General features: G+C 44.5%; 1 protein-coding gene across 1 annotated transcript in view; it reads right to left on the bottom strand.

Moving 5' to 3' along the window:
* The window catches only part of LOC101436203 (uncharacterized), a 61,040-nt gene that overhangs the window by 39,577 nt on the left and 1,800 nt on the right, over window positions 1-19,663 (bottom strand). The window contains exon 2 of the mRNA XM_058308477.2: window positions 16,606-16,682. The gene's annotated coding sequence lies outside the window, so the exon portion shown is untranslated. The remainder of the gene's footprint in view (window positions 1-16,605; window positions 16,683-19,663) is intronic.

Genomic DNA, 19,663 nt, shown 5'->3' with positions numbered 1-19,663 from the left:
TGAGTGCCCATGTTGTCATACTGTGTTCCATCATAGGGTGGAAACCCATACAATGACTATGAAGTTGTGGCCACATCTTGAGGAGTCCCGATGTTCCCAAATAGAGGGCATTGTGTCTCTTGAGAGAATCGGTGGCTCCCCATTAGTTCGGGTAGTCTAATATGTCAAGCCCTCAGCATGGTTACAGTATCTGTAAATCAGGTCCCTCAAGTAGTGAAGATTGTTTTTCACTGGGGGCCCTGTGGGTACTGGGAGAGAGGTATAGAATAGACGTCAGCAGGGCAACCGGGGAGCAATGGAAGTGCTCCACCAGATCATGCAATTGTGGATATAGGACATGTTGACTTACACCAAAAGTGAATCAAAGTCTATAAGCTAAAATGTAAACCATAATATAGAACATAAGGAAATTAAAAATTTAGAAATTTGTACAGCCTAAAATAGAAACCATGATGTAAACCAAAATGGAAGCATGTTTGATAGCTAAGTTTCAAAATCTGTACATCAGCTACAGCAAATATAACATGAACAAGTAAGAAGATCATGGCTGGGGAAAGGGGAAAGGGTTTGATGTTGGATATAGGGGAGTCCCCTATACTGTGAATTACTGTGATCTAAAACTTTTTTGAAGACAAAATTTTAAAATTAGAAGAAAAAAAAAGGATGTAAGCAGTGAGGAAGAAATGAAAGAAAGTGCCTTACCAATGTACATACAGACAAAACCTGTTACAGTGATGAAAGGCAAAATGTTTGAAACAAAGCTTTATAATATTTTTCATTTTATTAATGCCCACTTATTTTTACTTTATTTTAGTATTTCTAAATTATTATGTATTCTATTTCTAAACTTTAAATCCATCACTCTATTTCAATTTCCTATTAATTGAATTTGGCAATATATTAGGCTTCATTGTTGAAGAAGTTTTGGGCCACAGAGAGGTAACAACTATGGCAGGGGAGCAACACTGATATGGGGTGTTATTGATGGGGGCACATAAGTGGGGGGAGTTCTCCAGGGCATGTATATAGGGGACATAAAAATGTTCTGATCTATGTTAGATATTTTTATAGTAGTTACAGTTACAAATGTCAACTGAGGGAGTGCTAGTTCCTACCCAGTGGAACTCTGTCACATTCCCCAATGGAACAACAATAATCCCCCAAGTGTAACGGCAAAGGTCAGAAAGGAAGGATGGTTCAATAATGAACCCTTGATGCTGATGACTATGCTTATGACCCTGTGTGCCTGAAATAGAAACTAGGCCTATTTCTGCAGGGTGCCTAAGAGTTACGTCCTGTGAGTCTCCATGTTGCTCACAGGTGGCTACACTCTAGCTAAACTCAGCATGTAATTGTATTACATTCCCCCCAGCATGGGACATGACTCCTGGGGATGAGCCTCCCTGGTGCTGAGGGATTACTACCAATCACTAACTGGTGATGTACCTAAAAAGACACCTTGAATAAAAGGGCCAACTCAGACCAGCAGAATATCTCAGTCTACATGTTGGATCAAGTGTTAAGAACTACTTTTTGGCCTTAAATAAAAGGGGGAAATGGCAAAGACAAATGAATTTATATGGCTGAGTCTTCCAAAAAGAGTCAGGAGGTCATCAGAGGGGTCAGGCTTACACTCACCTCAGCAGGACCCCAGAGAGAGACAAAGTAGATACAACCCTAGGTGCCGGTTCTCCTGAAGGCAATGGAGAACCCCAGAGTATACGGTCATGGCAGATGGATTTGGAGTTCCATGCCATGTCAGAGGGCTCTACTTTGGAATTTGTGCTCCTGAGTGTAATGGAGCTGAACTTAGATGTGACCTTGCTACACATGCCTCTTCTGTCACAATACTGAACCTGTGGTTGGTGCGAAGGATGGGGCATATTCAGGGGACTTGATCTCTGGACTGCCCATGTGCCAGCTGGTACCTGAGCCTCAGCAGAGTTGTGAATCCTACGCTTTGGTTCATTGGACTTACCCAGGTCAGCTAACAGGGAGGTGAAGATGGTCAACAATCACACTATGGAATCAAGAGTGCCAACAGCTGCAAGCAGAGGAATTGCATCCATCATCCATGTGGAATCTAAGCCTCCTCTTGATCTAGAGGTGGAGTGGACATCATTATCCCATGGTCCAGAGAATGGAGGAATAGAATATGGATTAGAGTGGACTTACTGATATTCTACTATAAACTATTGTGACTAGTAATAAAGAAATCATAGCATTGAGGTGGAGAAAGTGGCCACAGTAGTTGCTGAGGGCAGGGAGAGGGAAGAAGGGATGTGTTGTGGAGGCATTTTTGGGACTTGGACTTGTCCTAAATGATATTGCAGGGTGAGATGCTTCACTTTATATATCCTGCCATAACCCACTGGATGTACTGGGGGAGAGCGTGAACTACAGGGTAAACTATTATCTATGTGGTGCAGCAGTGCTCCAAAATATGTTCACTGAGTTTGATGAGTGTGCCACAATGATGGAGGAGGTTATGGGTGTGGGAGGAGTGTGAAGGGAGGTTGGAGGTGTATGGGAACCTCATATTTTTTAATGTAACAGTTTTCCTGTAATGTATATATCTTCAAAAACATACAATTTACAAAAACGATGGGGTGGGGGTGGGGAATGGGGTATATGGGAACCTCATTTTTATAAAATGTTTTTTTCATGTAATATTCCTTGTGACTATTAACAGAAAATGTGTTGGTTCCACATTGTATTAGTCAGCCAAAGTGGTACTGATGCAAAATACCAGAAATCTCTTGGCTTTTATAAAGGTTATTTAGTTGGGGTAGGAGCTTATATTCACATAACATACGTTACTTCCCTCACCAGTGTCTGTTGCCATGTTTTGGAACAAGATGACTCCTGACATCTGCAAGGGTTCACCTTCATCTTCTCTTTAAGGCTCTGTAGTCCCAGCTTCTACTCTCAGCTGTAAACTCTCTTTCTCCCAAGGCTGGTTTCTCTCTGGGCTCAGCTGCTCTGTTCTCCATAAGGCCAGCTGTAAACTATCAAGCAAATGGTTCTTCTCTCTTCCCAGGGCCTCTGTCTGTCCAATGGTGCCTGTTCTCTTTCCTCATGTATCTGCTTCTCTGTGTATTTACTTCCCAGGCTCCAGGCTCCCAAATTCCAGCTGTCTCCTCTGCCTTGTTGTTTCCTCTGTGATGTGGCCCAATCAAAGCCCTAGTCATAATTTAATCAAGCAAAAGTGACACCCCTGAATTCAATACAATCTAAGGGTATCACTAGCCCAGAGGAACAGAGCAGTTTACAAATATCATCATTATTTCCTTTTGGAGTTCATCAATAACATCAAAGTGCCACACACATGTAGGAATCAAGGTGAAGCAGGTTAGTTCAGGGAATGAAAAGATGAACCTGGAGCCTGGCAGAAAACCACGGCTGTGAGACATGTGCCCTGGGACTCCTCCCTGTGGGAAGGACCTCGTGAGAATTCCCCATTTGGAACTGGGTTTTGTCTGGGATCAAAGGAAAGTCCCAAATATTCTTAAGGTGCCCGTCATGGGAATTGAAGGATGGGATAAGTAATCAAAACAACAGACCGCTGGGACTCCTCCCCTGACAAAGGGTGAGGTAATTAATGGTTTAAAAAGCCAGCACAGAAGCTAAATCAGCCCTTTTCCCCTCTTTTTGTCCTTTCTCACTCTGGACCAGCATGCAAGTCCACCTGGGGACTTGTAATCTGCAATGGAGATTTGTAATCTGTAAATCAGCCCTTTTAACCCTTTTTAACCCCTTCTCCCTCTCTCAGCCTGGACCAGCCCACAAGTACACCTGGGGCCCATACTCTGTTCTTTTCTTTCTCTTCTCGCTTTTTCTTAATAAACTACTGGCCTTACTAAACTGGCATGTTCTTAAATTCTCTTTTGTAACATAGCCAAGAACCTAGAGAAAATCTGGCAACAAGGGGTCCAGGCTGTCACCTAGTGAGACTTTCTCCCCACAGATCCTTCCTGGATAACTCCCTTCCATCCTGACTTATGGACAGTGACTGACTGCTTTCCTGGTCAGTGAAACCCTCACATGGCACCCTGTTCTCTGGGGACTCATTTTCCAGAAGCTCAGATTTTAAAACTATGTATTTCTAGTTACTTTGTCCCCAAAAGTTTAGTTCTTCCCTTATCCCTTTCTTCCACAGTTTACTATGAATAGCAAGCAGAAGTCAGGCCACATTTCCATATTTAGTTTGGCAATTTCCTCAGCTAAATAAGTTCATCACTTTCAAATTCTGTCTTCATCTAACATCTGGAGTCAATTGTGCCAAGTTCTCTGGCACTTTATAGCAGGGGTTATTAAGGGGTCTGTAAGCCTGAATTGAAAAAAAAAAGAAAAAAATTCTTGTGTGGACTTGTTGGTGTGGGTGTGATATATTTATGAAATAATACACAGTGTAGTGTGGACTTAGTGAGGGCCCATGGCTTATTCCTGACTGGTAAAGGGGTCTGTGGAAGAAAAAACATTAAGAACCCCTGCTTTAAAGCAACTTGTTTCCCTTGTTTCCAGCTTGCAATGACGCATTCATTATTTCGAAGGTCTCATCAGAAGTATCTTTTGCATCCAGGTTTCTTCTACTAACAATCTCTTCAAAGCAAGAGAGACTTTTCCTCTTATTTTGTTTTTAAGATTTATTTTTTGCTTATTTCTCCCCTTCCCACCTTCCCTCCAGTTGTCTGCTTTCTGTGTCCATTCACTGTGTGTTCTCTGTCTGCTTCTATTCTTGTCAGCAGCACTGGGAATCTATGTCTCTTTGTTGTCTCATCTTGCTATGTCAGCTCTCTGTGTACATGGCGCATCTCCAGGGCAGGCTGTGCTTTTTTCATGATGGGCAACACTCCACAGGGTGCACTCTTTGTGCTTGGGGCTCCCCTATGCAGCAGACACCCTTGTGTGGCAGCACACTCCTTGTGCACATCAGCACTGTGCGAGAGCTGGCTCACCACACAGGTCAGGAGGCCCAGGGTTCGAACTTTGGACCTCCCATGTGGTAGGCAGACACTCTATCCATTGAGCCAAATCTGCTTCCCTGAGGCTTTTCCTTTTCAGGTCTCACAAGTCTTCCAAATTCAACCCCTTAATCATTTATAAAACTGTTCACACATTCTTGGTGTTTGCATAGCAGCATGCACCCCACTCTCCTGGTATCAGTTCCTCTTATAATTTGCTGAAAGATGCCGGGAGCAAAGTACCAGAAATGGGCTGGCATTTGCAATGGGGATTTGTTAGCATAAGAGCTTAGAGTTCGGAGGTGGTGAATGCATCCAAACCAAGGCATCATCAGGGCATCCTTTCCCCTGAGCTGCAGCTAAGGGCCATCAGGCCCATGGGGGTGCCCACCTGCCCACCCTTTCTCCTCTGGCCTTGTTACTTTCAACTTCTACCAAAAGTGGTGTCCTCTCAGCTTTTGTGCTCTGTTGATTTCAGCTTCTGGCTTCCAGAGTCTTCTTGCTCAGCCTGGGTTCCTTTCTATCTCTGCAGCTTTTTTTTTTTTTTTTTACTATCTGTGTCTTTTTATTCCACCATTTTAAAGGACCTGATAATAAGATTAAGACTCATGCAGGATCATGCAATCTAATTAAAGGCCCTTAACTGACATAATTTAACCTCCTATTACAGGTTTGTATGTACATAATGATATTCTGAGGTCCAGAAAAGCTTCAAACTGCTGCAAATATGAGTAGATTAAATAGCATTAAAGGTTATTTCCAATGATCAAGTATGTATGGATACTCCATGCATGAAATAGCAATAGAAATATGAAAAATATAACCAATGAACAGTGCAACTTTGCTGAGACAAGCTCAGCAGTAGATTGGCTTGAAGGGAAGGTGACACAGAACTTAAGACATAAAAGGACAGAAAGAAAGACACAAGAGAGGAAATAAAGATGGGACCAGGGGACTCACAGCTTCTGGAACAGAGAGCCTCGACCCTAGTCTTCACATCATATTTATTAGAAATTACAAAGCAGTAGCTTTCCATGTTTACTTTTAAGGCTGTTTGTATTAGAACTGCAACCTTTACAATACTAGGGAACAGGCCACACAAAATCCAAATGCCTCCTCAGGCAAACAACTGTGATGCTGACAAGACAGAGTTCTGTCTAGTCAAGGCCCAGTGTTCCTAAGCCCACACTTCTTATCTACATTATGGAAACATTCTAACTTCAAGCCAGGTTCCCACATTCAAATTCAAGGTATTTTCCCACAAATCAATTCATTTGACTTCAGCAGTAAGGTGGGGTCCTGGAGAAAATAGGGGGTGATCATGCATCACAGCGTCTCCCCCTGTGCAGCAGTGAGGTGGCCACTGAGCTTAGAACATGAGCAAGTCAGGCTCATCTGTCTTAGGACAGCGTATATTCTATTGAAGATGACAGAGAAGCCCGTCTGGGGGCAGCAGGACAGGAGTTCTGGCACCGAAGCCCCCACCTTCCATGCCTTTTTCTCCCCCTCTCTGCTCACAGCTGGCCCTAGGGTCACACAGCAGTAAGATGGAGGCATCTCTCACTCTGTCCACAGGCTGCTCTCAACATTTCGACATCCGCAGACTTCTCCCTTGTCGAGGGAGTCCCTGAATTTTGTCCTGCTTCTCATAATCCCAGCCTGTGCCCCACGGAGATGCTGGATCTGAGTCTCCCACAGTCCCCAGGTCCAAAGAAGCTGGCTCGCTGCTGCCACCACTGCCCAGCCCCTCATACACTGTCACCAGATGATGCCAGGCATGTTCCACCCAGCAGAGCCTGGCACAAGCTCAGGCTGAGCCTGCACAAGGCTCCATGCAGGCCAGTGCCTCCCTCCAGGGGATTCCACGCATCCAGCCCTGAAAATCCCACCGCCATTTGATCCAGCAGCAGGGATCTCCTCATGGTGCAATGTCAGGAAATAGAGTCTTGTCCCATTGGCAGGTTGCAAGCGAGGGACTCTCGTCTCTATAACACCCAAAGTCGATCTGGTGAAATGAGGAAATGTATGCCCAACGTAGAGAGCTATGCTCATGCTAGAGTGAATGCAGGGATGCGTTTGTGGCTCAGGCAACTGAGCTCCCGCCTACCACACAGGAGGTCTGTGGTTCAGTTCCCAGCACCTCCTAAAGAAGATAGCGAGCTAGTGCACCAGGTAGGTGCAGCAAACCAACACAACAAGATGACGCAACAAGAGACACAAGAAAAACATAATGAGAGAGACAACAAAGCAGGGTATGGAGGTGAGTCAAGTGATTAGGTGCCTCCCTCCCACATTGGAGGTCCCTGGTTCAGTTTCCAGCGCCTCCTAAAGGCACAGCATACAGCAAGTGCAAACAATGAGGGGGGCAGAAATAAATAAAACAAATCTTTAAAAAGAATGATACAGAATATTAAAAAAATAATAATAAACTGAATGCAAACTTCTTTAGCTCTTCTGGCTTTAGGTCATGGCTTCCTGTGAGTCCATTTGCAAGAGTCAACTCAGCTTCTTCTCAGGGTACTTTCTTCCCCTTACAGTCAAACCTATAAACATTTACCACTATTTTTTCAATAAACAGCATTCACAACACTTTATAAACACCATCAGCATTCCCAGCTTTTTAAAAAAATGTACTTTCATTTGTGAGGATTTTACCCCTAAATTTGAGTCTTTACAAGCTTGAAATCATAGCACAGACCTAGGCTTAACTCAGCTTGTCTTCGCGGGATGACGTGTCATCATTCTGTTTTCCCATTCACAACATGTGGCTTGTGAGAGCCCACAAGCCTACTTAATCCTGGAGATTACTTGTGTTTGAGGTTATTTCCAGGTTTTCTCTATCACAACCCTGAATTTAAGGACACCGTTGTCCTCAAAATTATTTTCTTCTTGCACATTATTCCCTCTTCCTGTAATTTCTCCAAAGTGGAATCAGCCAGTGAATGAACAGACTCTTCATCCTGGTAGTCAAGTGGCTTCCCAGAAGGGTTGTGTTAATGTCTAGACTAAACACCTCTTCATTTGTCCACGTGACCTGCAGGTTACTGAGGAAATGAGCCTCGGTCTGCAGACCTTGGGCGACACATGCACATGCTGGGGAATAATCAACGTGAAAAGAAAGGGGGAACTGAAGGCGTACTTTGGGAACACAGACATGTCACAGTTGCTTTCCCAGAGCAACATGGCATGCTGAAGATGCCTTCATGCCCAGAGGACCAGATATTCAGGAAGGTTCCATGCACTTTCTGATTGCCTCATTGGCCCCTCGTTTCCTGTGTGCGTGCTGTGTCCTATCCCATGGAACCTTTTAGACTTGTTCCTGTGACCCAGTGGCATATCGTTCGGTGTCTGATGTGTGCCAAGATCGTTTTGCCACTTGCACTGTGCTGACTCCCAAGTGAAACTGAAAGGAACGTAATTTCTGAGAGAAAAAGATTCAAGGAACTAACAAGGATGATAGAGGTGAAACAAAAATTCTTATGGCAATAAAACTAGCGGGTGTTGGAAATCAGACTTGGCTCAGTGGTTAGGGCATCTGTCTACCAAATGGGAGGTCCACGGTTCAAACCCCAGGCCTCCTTGACCTGTGTGCAGCTGACCCATGCACAGTGCTGATGCGCGCAAGGAGTGCCATGCAACGCAGGGGTGTCCCCTGCGTAGGGGAGCCCCATGCGCAAGGATTGCACCCTGTAAGGAGAGCCGCCCAGCACGAAAGAAAGTGCAGCCTGCCTAAGAATGGCACCGCCCACATGGAGAGCTGACACACAAGATGACTCAACAAAAAGAAACAGAGATTCCCGTGCCGCTGACAACAACAGAAGCGGACAAAGAAGAAGATGCAGCTAATAGACACAGAGAACAGACAACCAAGGTGGGGAGAGAGAAGGGGAGAGAAATAAATAAATAAATCTTTAAAAAAAAAAAATAAGGGGTATATATTATCTTCTGGTACATGTTATTTTCTGGAAAATATGGTAGCTTACCAACCGCATCTGCTAGTCAGATATTAAAACACAGTATTTGTGAATACATTGATTCTGTCTCCCCACATGGAGTTTGACTGTATTTGCCCACATCTCCCTGTGGCTGTCCGTGGGCCCCAATTGGGATCTGTGGCTCTTGTCACCTCGCTCTGTTGTCTCACACCAGCAGCATGTTGCTATCCATTACCAGAAGTAATCCTCGCAACCTAGGACCAGTTTTGTACCAAATGTATCTGATGTTTTGATGCCATTGTCTTTTGTTAGGTTAATTCATTAAAAGTTTTATGTACTTTATGGTTTTTTAGTGCCTGTATCTTTTTTTAGTCCTTTCACCTTTCTCCTGTGGTTTACTCCAGAACTCAGGTTTGGTTTTCTTTTGTTTTGCCCTTCTCCCTTTTTTACATTCATTTGAGTTTCCTGGCAGCTGAAGCTAATACCACACAATGGATTGGCTCATGGTTTTGAAGCTAGCAGAACTACAAAGTCAAGGCATCAGCAAGGCCATGCTTTCTCCCAGAAGATCGTGGTGTTCTGGAACTGACCGCTGGTGCTCCTTGGTCCTTGCCTTTCACGTCCAATGGCAATGCACACAGCAGAGTCTTCCTTCTCTTGAAATTCTTTTGACTTCCAGCTTCAGGCTGCTCCCCAAGGCTTCTCTTCCTTTTTCCAATCTCCTTTCCTTATAAGAAGTTCAGTAACATTGGGTTAAGGCCCACCCTCCTTCATTGTGGGCACCTTAACTAACAACATCTTCAACGGTCTGATTGGCAAGAGGGTTCACACCCACAGGACCAGGGGTTGGGACCTGAACCTGCCTTTTGTGGGGACATGATGCAATCCCTAACAATCTCACATTGGCGGTTGTTTCTGAAAGAGCTCTCCAGAGGCCAGTATGGAGGTATCTCTGGGTAACTAAGATTAGGACAAAGTTTTTTATTCAGATAATTAAGAGGGAAGCGGACTTTGGCCCAGTGGTTAGGGCGTCTGTCTACCATATGGGGGGTCCGCGGTTCGACCCCGGGCCTCCTTGACCCGTGTGGAGCTGGCCATGCGCAGTGCTGATGCGCGCAAGGAGTGCCGTGCCACGCAGGGGTGTCCCCCGCGTGGGGGAGCCCCATGCGCAAGGAGTGCGCCCGTGAGGAGGGCCGCCCAGCGTGAAGGGAGGGTGCAGCCTGCCCAGGAATGGCGCCGCCCACACTTCCCGTGCCGCTGACGACAACAGAAGCGGACAAAGAAACAAGACGCAGCAGATAGACACCAAGAACAGACAACCAGGGGAGGGGGGGAAATTAAATAAATAAATAAATCTTTAAAAAAAAAAAAAGATAATTAAGAATGCAGCACCCCATAGTGAAAGAAAGCAGGCTCCGTGTATCTAGTGGCCTAGCTTGAATTACGGCCTCTCTGGAGAATATTTTCAGGGAAAACAGTATTTTAATGCTGTGGCCATTGGAAGATTCTGTGGACTCCAGAAAATCCTGTCCTTCAGGCTAATCCATTCCTGTGTGTGTAAACCTGTTGAGGGTGGGGCCTTTTGATTAAATTACTTTGGTTAAGGGCCTTTGATTAGATTGCATGGCCAAGGGCAGGTTTTGATCCTCTTACTGGAGTACTTTTTTAATAACATAGAAGACTAAAAAGATGCCGATACAGAAAAAGCTGCAGAAACAGAGGAAATGCCCAGAAGCTGAGTGGGAAGGCCCGAGGAACCAGAAGCTGAGGGAAACCATTTTCTCCAGAAGCTGAAAGCAATGGGGCCTCGAGGAGAGGGGAGAGGGGAACAGTTGCCACCATTGTGCCTGATCACTCATGGGAGCAGCTCAGGGAGAAAGTATCCCCTGATGGAGTCTTGAACTGGACAGTTTCACAGCCTAATAACTAAGCTTTTAAGCTAATAAAGACCCATTGTAAAAGCCAACCCATTGCTGATATATTGTCTTGGTAGCCTTTAGCAACCTAACACAAATGTTCAAAAGATTCTCTATCAGCAACAACACTCATATGAGTTTCCTAGACTGCTCAAGCAAATACCATGATAGGGATTGACTTAAACAATAGGAATTTAAAAGAAGTCCAGATCAAGGTCATGTTTTCTTCCCTAAGACTGTGGTGCTCTGGGCTGGCTGTCGGCAATCCTTGGTCCTCATTTGTCTCAAAGCAAGGCACATGGCAGCATCTCCTGGCCTCTCCCTTCTCTTCCAGGTTCCTCTGATGTTGAGCTTCTGCTCCATCTATGGTTTTCTTGGTCTGAATTTCATTCTTTTGTAAAGGACTCCAGTAGTAGGAGTCCTGACTGAGGTGGGATTAAGACCCATCCTGACTGAGGTGGGACATACCTTAACGGAAGTCACCTCACAGAAAGTTCCTCCTTACAACATGAAGAAATCATACTTTGCCAAAGAATGAAAACTAGCAATCATGGGTAATCTAATCTTTAAAGCCAAAACTTCAAAAACAAGGCTCATTGGGCAAACTTGGTTTCTTTTTATATTCAGTGCAGGCTCCAAGTGGATGACCTGATGACCTATTAGGAAAGCAGCTCACTAGTGCAAACCCCAACTTTGAATGCAAGTTGGCTCCTGACTGCATCTTACAGTTTAACTTGGAGCACATCTCTGAACTTCACTTAGGAGGATGTTCCTCATTGGTAAAATGGGGTAACACCTCCCCCCCCACCCTCTCCTAGCCCATGGGATCAAAATGTGATTAATGGAGCTGATCTAAGAGAGCCTGGCCATGCTTTGTCTCATATACAATTAAAGTCATTTCCAGGAACTCCTATCCCTCATCACTCAAGTGTGAAAACAGTATGATTTGTTTGACTTTTGGTCTACATCATGAGTTTTTGGATATTATAATCTTCACTCAGCATTGGCCTTAATATACCTAAATTTCCAGAAGGTGCTGAAGGAAGAAAACCAGTGCAAGTGCATTTTTCCCTGCACTTCCTGTCTGGAATAAAAGGCTTGGGGCTCCATTTGTCACCTGTAATGTTGGTCAGCAGGGGCTCTAGAGACCTTCCTGAAGTAACAAAGCCTCTCCCTTCACTTGCCCATGGAAACATCCACAGCCAGTGATGGCTAAATTCCCTTAAATATGGTCCCCACCCCTTACCCCCATGGGATTATCTCAATTTGGGGTTTATGGTAAAAAGAACACAAAAGGAAGACTTTTCTTTCCTGAAGTTTTATCAGCAGACTTTCTATACAATAGGTTTTAAAAACAATCAGCATCATGATCAGAGTCTACCAGATGAAGCTCTGTGTACACAAGGGCCTCTCCTAGTGAGGTTCCCCCACCCACCTGCCAGCAGCCACAGCATCACCTGGGAGTTTGTTAGAAATGCAAATGCTCAGACCCAGACCCAGACCTGCTGAATCACAAACTCCAGGCATGGGGCAGGCTGATTTATTGGACAGTTATCCAGGTGACTCTGATTCAAGGTCAGGCTTGAGACCCTCTGGCTGAGAGGCCAGGCACTAGACTAGCCCCTGTATTTTACAAAAAGGAAACTGAGTTGCAGAGAGGATAAGGGACTTGTCCAAATTTTCAGCTGAGGCAAGACTGGAAAAGAAAATTGCCTATTCCATGAATTCTAAGACAGAGTAAAACCTACCCAAAGCTCTTTGTGCTCCAGGCAACAGAAAACACCTCTGTGAGCTAGACATGCAAATCAGAAGCTTTGGAGTTCATTTCTGTCAGTCCAGTGAACAGTGACATCCATAGGTGAGTAAAATACTCATCCTCAAAGTTCTCCTAAACCCTTAAGTTTTGTAGGAAGTCTTCTTTCCTTAAAAGCACTTTACATAAGCAGATGTGTCTCAAGCAGCTGGGCACCTGCCTAATACTTGGGAAGTCCTGGGTTCGGATCCCAGTGCCTCCGAAAGAAGATGAACAAGACAGTGAGCTGACGGGAAGGGCTGGTGTGGCAAGCTGATGCCACAAGATGACACAACAAGACAACACAATGAGGAAACGCTACACAAGATGCAAAAGCAAGGAATGGATGTGGCTCAAGCAGTTGGACACCTCCCTCCCTTACGAGAGGTCCCAGGTTCTTTTCCTGGTGCCTCGTAAAAAACAAACAAACAGAAGACAAGCAGCTTGACACAGAGAGCAGACAGTGAGTACAAACAACGAGAGGGTGAGAAAGAGAAGAGAAGACAAAAGGAAAGAATAGAAAATCCTTTAAAAACACAAACTTTAGGTACACACCCTTTAAAATTCCAGTTTTTCAAAGCATCTGTTTAGAAATGACTAGGCTTTGTCTTATATACTCTATCTTACTCTTTGTCCAAACTCAATGTGCAATTCCTAAAGGCAGTAACCACTCCACTTCCCCTTGCTCTAGATATGTCTAACAAGAGAAAAAACATCATTGACAAATGGTGGAAATTTCATAAAGCAAAACAAATTATTTTAATCTAAGAATATATTTGTTGTCACTTTAATGGGCATATTTATTACCTTTAAGTTGAAAACATCTCATCTACAGAAATACATTTAATTTCCCTACCTGTCTAATAAACGTGAAATGTTTTGAAATAGTGCTCAATTCAATCCCTGCTTCTTATATGTAAGCACTAAAAGGTTAATGGCCTAATTTAAAGTCAGTGAAAATAACTTAGGTTTACAATTAATTTATTACAGTCACTTTCAGATGAAGGCACCTCCTACAGATGCTTTGTTTTTCTTACTAATCAAGACTGAAGAAAGAGTAATTTATAAAAATGTCTATAATGCAAACTCTATGCTTCCTGTTATGGTCTTACCAATATGATATAAAGGAACCAAAGGCATTGGCATTCTGAATAAACTTTTGCTAATTGTTTGAAAAAATAAAAGGCACCTATGGTAAAAAAAAAAAAAAAAAAGCTGGTTTCCAATGAATAAAGAAATATTTAGAAGTCACTAAGCCTAGAAATAAGCAGTAATTCAATGTCAAAAGTCCCAGTCACTCCCAGAGATGAGCCTCCCTGGCACTGAGGGATTCCTACCGAGCACCAGCTGATGATGTAACTACAAAAAGACCATGAACAAAGAGGTCAACTCAGACTGGCAGAATATCTTAGCCTACATGTAGTATCAGGTGTTAAAAACTGGTTTTTGACTTTGGATAAAAAGGGGGAAATGGAAAGGACATGTGATTTTATATGGCTAAGAGTCTCCAAAAAAGAGTCGGGAGGTCATCAAGGGGTGATGCTTATGCACACCTCAACAGGGTACCAGAGACAGCCAAGGTAGATGGAAACCCAGGTGCTGGTTCTCTTGAGGGCTGCAGAGACCCACAGATTCTATAGTCATGGCAGATGGCTCTGGAGTTTAGGGCCATGTCAGTTGGCCCTACTTTGGAGTTTGTGTTCCTGAGTGTGATGGAGTTGGTCTCAGATATACCTTTCTACACATGCCTCTTCTGTTACTTTTACAGGACCTGTGGTTGGCGCTTGGGTTGGTGTATACTCAGGAGACCTGAATCTCTGAACTGTACATGTGATGGCCAGGTCCTGGGCCTCAGCAGACTTGCAGCTCCTACCCTCTGGTTTGTTGGACTTACCCTGGCCTGCTGACAGGGAGGTGAAGAGGGTCAACCACCACACCTGGGAGCCAAGAGTGCCTACAGCTACAAGCAGGGGAATTGCATCCATCATCCATGTGGAATCTAAACCCCCTCTTGATGTAGAAGGGGACTGACATAATAATCCCAGGGTCCACAGGATGGAGGAATAGAATATGGATTAGAGTAGACTTACTGGTGTTCTGCTGGGGCACTACAGTGATTAGTAAGGGAAGAAATTGTAATAGTGATGTGGGGAGGGTGGCCACGGTGGCTGGTGATGGTCAGGAGAGGGAAGAAGAGATATGGTGTGGGGGCATTTTCAGGATTTGGAGTTGTCCTAGGTGGTGCTGCAGGGATGGATGCTGGATGTTGTGTGTCCTGTCGTGTCCCACTGGGTGGACTGGGGGAGCGTGTGGATGACAATGTGGACCACTGTCCATGGGCTGAGGCGGTTCTCCAGAATATATTTTCCAGGTACAGTGGATGTGCCACAATGATGGAAAAGATTGTTGATGTGGGAGGTGTGGCGTGGGTAGGGTGGGGGGTATATGGGGACCTCATATTTTTTTAATGTAACATTTAAAAGAAAATAAAGAAGAAGAAAAAATCCCAGTCACTTAAGGTGGGGAAAGTTGTGTTTGTGTTTTTTTTTGGTATTTATTTTTTTAATGTTACATTCAAAAAATATGAGGTCTCCATATACCCCCCACCCCTCTCACCCCACTCTTCCCCCCATAACAACAACCTCCTCCATCATCATGAGACATTCATTGCACTTAGTGAATACATCTCTGATCACCGCTGCACCTCATGGTCAATGGTCCACACCAGAGCCCACACTCTCCCACTCTCCCAGTGGGCCATGGGAGGACATACAATGTCTGGAAACTGTCCCCACAGCACCACCCAGGACAACTCCAACCCCGAAAATGCCCCCACATCACATCTCTTCCAGGTGGGAAAAGTTTTCCTGTCATGGAGGTGCCCGCAGTGAATGAGGCACCAGCATCCCTTAATCTGAAATAGTCTCACGTAAAACCAGTCTGCTGGATGCCCCACATCTTAAAGGTGTCTGCCGGGCCCTGGCCGAGGCCCCTGAGGGAACCTGCTTGTTGTTCATCGTCCCCACCCTAAGGCCAGGCGAGGGCATTGCTGCAGTTTCTGGGTGTCAGCACAAGGGGGCGGAAGGCCCCAGGCGCACCCCTCTCTGTGGAAGGGGTCCCTGGGGCTTTGGGGGCTGGGGCAAACCTCAGGCTGGAGAACTGTGTCCCAAGCTGGGGGCCTTGATGCTGGCGACATCTTTCTGTCTGTGGAAGTCAGCCCTCACCTGGTGGGTGCGGCCATGGTCGCAGGTCAGCCGCTCGACGGACTGGTGAATGCACTCCCCGTAGGAGGAAGACCTCAGCACCCCAATGGCCATCCGTGCTCCCGTGGGGGATCATCGAGATGCTGCCATTAGCAGGGGTCTGCTGCTGTAGCTGCCTGAATCCCACCAAGGGGCGCCAGGTGGATGCACACCTGCACCCTGCCATGGTGCACCAGGTGGTTGCCTGCAGACCTGCACCCTGCCTAGTTGTGCCAGGTGGGTGCCTGCGCACCTGCACCTTGCCACAGTGCACAAGGTGGGTGCCTGTGCACCTGCACCCCACCAAGTTGCACCAAGATCCACTTGCACCCATGCACCCTGGTCTCTTACAGGCTACTCGGAAGCCCAAGGGCCCCTTTACCATGCACGCCTCTGGGCCTCTGCTCAGAACCCGCCAGTCCCCAGGTCCCTCCAAGGTAACAGCAAAGCTCTTCAAGTGCCTTCAGGCTCTGCAGCCTGGGCCAGCTTCCCTCTGACCACACCTGCATGTCCTGTGTCCCTCTCCCCTCTCTCCCAGCCACCTCCTGCCCACCTTTCTTCCCGCCCTGACCCTCCTTCTTGCCCCAAACACACAGGGCTCCTTCCAACTCCAGCACTGTGGGGGTTCCCCTCATGCAATCAGCTAGAGATCTTAAAAGCCAAAACTAAAACAGGATTTCAGAAACCAGAAAGAATTTCTGCCCCTACTTCCATCACTTCCCCAGGGAATATGGAATTACCAGACTTCACAATCACCTTTATCAGAGTGTCCAGCTTTCAACCTGCCCTTCAGAATTCGAAGTTCCTAGTGCCATGGTCACATGAGCCAATTCCTAAAAGAATCAATATATAAATAATATAAAATAATATATGAGCATATAACATATAAAGAGGTCATATTTATAATATAAATTAATGTAATAACTATAAATACTATATGTTGTCAGTAGTAGTGCTCTGGAGAATGCTGACTGATTCAGTAGGGAACGGTATAATGAAGGCATCAGGCTGATAATAAAGGAGCTCACGGATCAATCTTTAATCATCATTGATAAAATGGGACAACCAGATTTTATGGTCTGAAGCAAAGGAAATAGCAACACCTGTGAAGTATCCGCTGAAAAATTCAACCCAAATCTATGCGAGTCTGTAGATCTAATTTTCAGCTTGATAGGTAAGAGAGAAATAGAGAAGCAAATTAAATACCACCAAATAAAAAATGTGGGGCACTCTATAGAACAACTGGTCTAATTTCCCCAATAAACTGGTGATATGAAAACTAGATGAGGGAGGGGTATTGTTATAGAAGAAGAAACTAAACAAAACAAAGCATGGTCAAATATGTGGAGAATACGACTGCCCAACATCATCAGTTCTTATGAAACTAATGCAGAGAAACAAAAACAAACTTAATAATTTTTTCACTAAAATAATTACAAGGAAAGCGGAAGAGAAAAGTGAAGCCCAGTTTACACAGCTAGTTAAGGAGTTGATGAGATTTCAACTCACAGTCTAGCTCTTAGCCACGCCTCCTATGTACATACATACAGGTTGAAGGAAGGAATTGCGTTTGCTTAAAAGTAAATTTACTCACTGCAGATACCTTGGTCCCACACTAAATACATTGTTGCCCACACCTGCAGCTCCATCTCTGCCCCAGGCATGGGAGAAATGGATGTGAAGCTTCATCAGTCTCTCAGGGCAATACCATCTAGGCCTGTGCTTGGATTATTCCACACAGCTGTGACTGTGTCCCTACCCATGGCAAAGGAGAAAGTTGGAAGAAGCTTCATTGGTCCCTGGTGCAATGAGGGCAGCTTGAGCCTCCATAGCTTATGGCACCAATTACATGCTTGGTTCCTACTGCAAGACCAGGTAGGGAGAAATGATAGGAAGCCCTAAACTAAAGAGAAAAACTGCACCCAGAAAAAATACTGTAGTAAGCCAGATGCCAAGACACCAACAAAAAATTACATTCCACACCAAGAAACAGGAAACTATGGCCCAGTTAAAGGAACAAGATAAGCCTTCAGATGATATAAAGAAGCTGAGACAATTAAAAATAGATGTTCAAACAAATCTCCTTAATAAATTCAATGAGACAGCTAAAGAGATTAAGGATATTAAGAAGAGGCGGGAAGCGGACTTGGCCCAGTGGTTAGGGCATCTGTCTACCACATGGAAGGTCCGCAGTTCAAACCCTGGGCCTCCTTGACCCATGTGGAGCTGGCCTATGTGCAGTGCTGATGAGCGCAAGGAGTGCCGGGCCATGCAAGGGTGCCCCCGCATAGGGGAGCCCCACGCACAAGGAGTGTGCCCCGTAGGGAGAGGCGCCCATTGTGAAAGAAAGTGCAGCCTGCCCAGGAATGGTGCCACACACAAGGAGAGCTGACACAACAAGATGACGCAACAAAAAGAAACACAGATTGCTGTGCTGCTGACAACAACAGAAGTGGACAAAGAAGAACACACAGCAAATAGACACAGAGAACAGACAACTGGGGTGGGAGGGGGGGGCAGAAGAAGAGAGAAATAAATAAATAAATCTTTTAAAAAAAGAAGGCATTGGATGAGCACAAAGAAGAATTTGAAAGCATACATACAAGAATAGCAGATCCTATGGGAATGAAAGGTGCAATCAGTGAAATTTTAATAACATTGGATTCATATAATAGCAGATGTGAGGAGGTAGAGGAAATGGTTGGTGAGCTTGAAGAAATGGTCTCTGAAAGTGAACATATAAAAGAACAGATGAAGAAAAGATAGAAAAAAATTGAGCAAGGTCTCAGGGAACTAAAGAAGGCATGCAAACACATGTGTCATGGAAGAAGAGGAGAAGGGAAAAGGGGCAGAAGGAATATTTGAAGAAATAATGGTAAAAATTTCCCAACCCTATTGAAGGACATAGTTATCCATGTCCAAGTAGCACAACGTACTCCCATCAGAAAAATCCAAATAAACCAACTCCAAGACACATATTCATCAGAATGTCAAACATCAAAGACAGAGAGAATACTGAGAGCAGCAAGAGAAAAGCAATGCATAACATATAAAGGATGTCCAATAAGATTAAGTGCTGATTTCTTACCAGAATCCACGGAGGCATGAAGACAGTGTCTGATATATTTCAGATACTGCAAGAGAAAAACTTCCAGACAAGAATATTATATCCAGCAGGACTGTCTTTCAAAAATGAGGGCAAAATTGGAATATTCACAGATAAACAGAAACAGAGAGAATTTCTAAGCAAGAAACCAGATTTTCGGGAAATATTAAAGAGTGTGCTATAGCCTGAAGAGAAAGGACAGCAGAGAGATACCTGGAAGAGAGTCTAGGAATGAAGATTACATCAATAAAAGTAACTGAAAGTGTCAAAAGAGTGGTGAAAATAAAATATGACAGATAAAACTCAAATAGTCAGGAATAAACTTATCCAATGATGTAAAGCACTTGTATTCAGAAAACTGCAACTTAATGTTAAAACAAATCCACGGATCCCTAAATAACTGGAAGAACATTCCATGCTCATGAATTGGAAGACTAAATATCATTAAGATGCCAATCTACTCAAATCGATGCACAGGTTTAATGCAATCCTGATAAAAATTCCACCAGCATTACAGAAAAAATTGAAAATATGATCATTAAATTTATTTGGAAGGGTAAGGAGACCTGGATAGCCAGAAACATTTAAAAAGGAAAAGTGAACCCTCATCTCCAGACTTTTAATCATATGACCTAGCTATAGTGGTAAAAACAGAAATGGTACTGGCCTAAAGACAGACACAATAGACCAATGGAACCAAATTGATGG

The sequence above is a fragment of the Dasypus novemcinctus genome, chromosome 2 (assembly GCF_030445035.2).
Source record: "Dasypus novemcinctus isolate mDasNov1 chromosome 2, mDasNov1.1.hap2, whole genome shotgun sequence".
In the NCBI taxonomy this organism is placed as follows: domain Eukaryota; kingdom Metazoa; phylum Chordata; class Mammalia; order Cingulata; family Dasypodidae; genus Dasypus; species Dasypus novemcinctus.
Note: the sequence above shows the minus strand (reverse complement) of the source record. Positions and strands in the feature narration are given on the sequence as shown.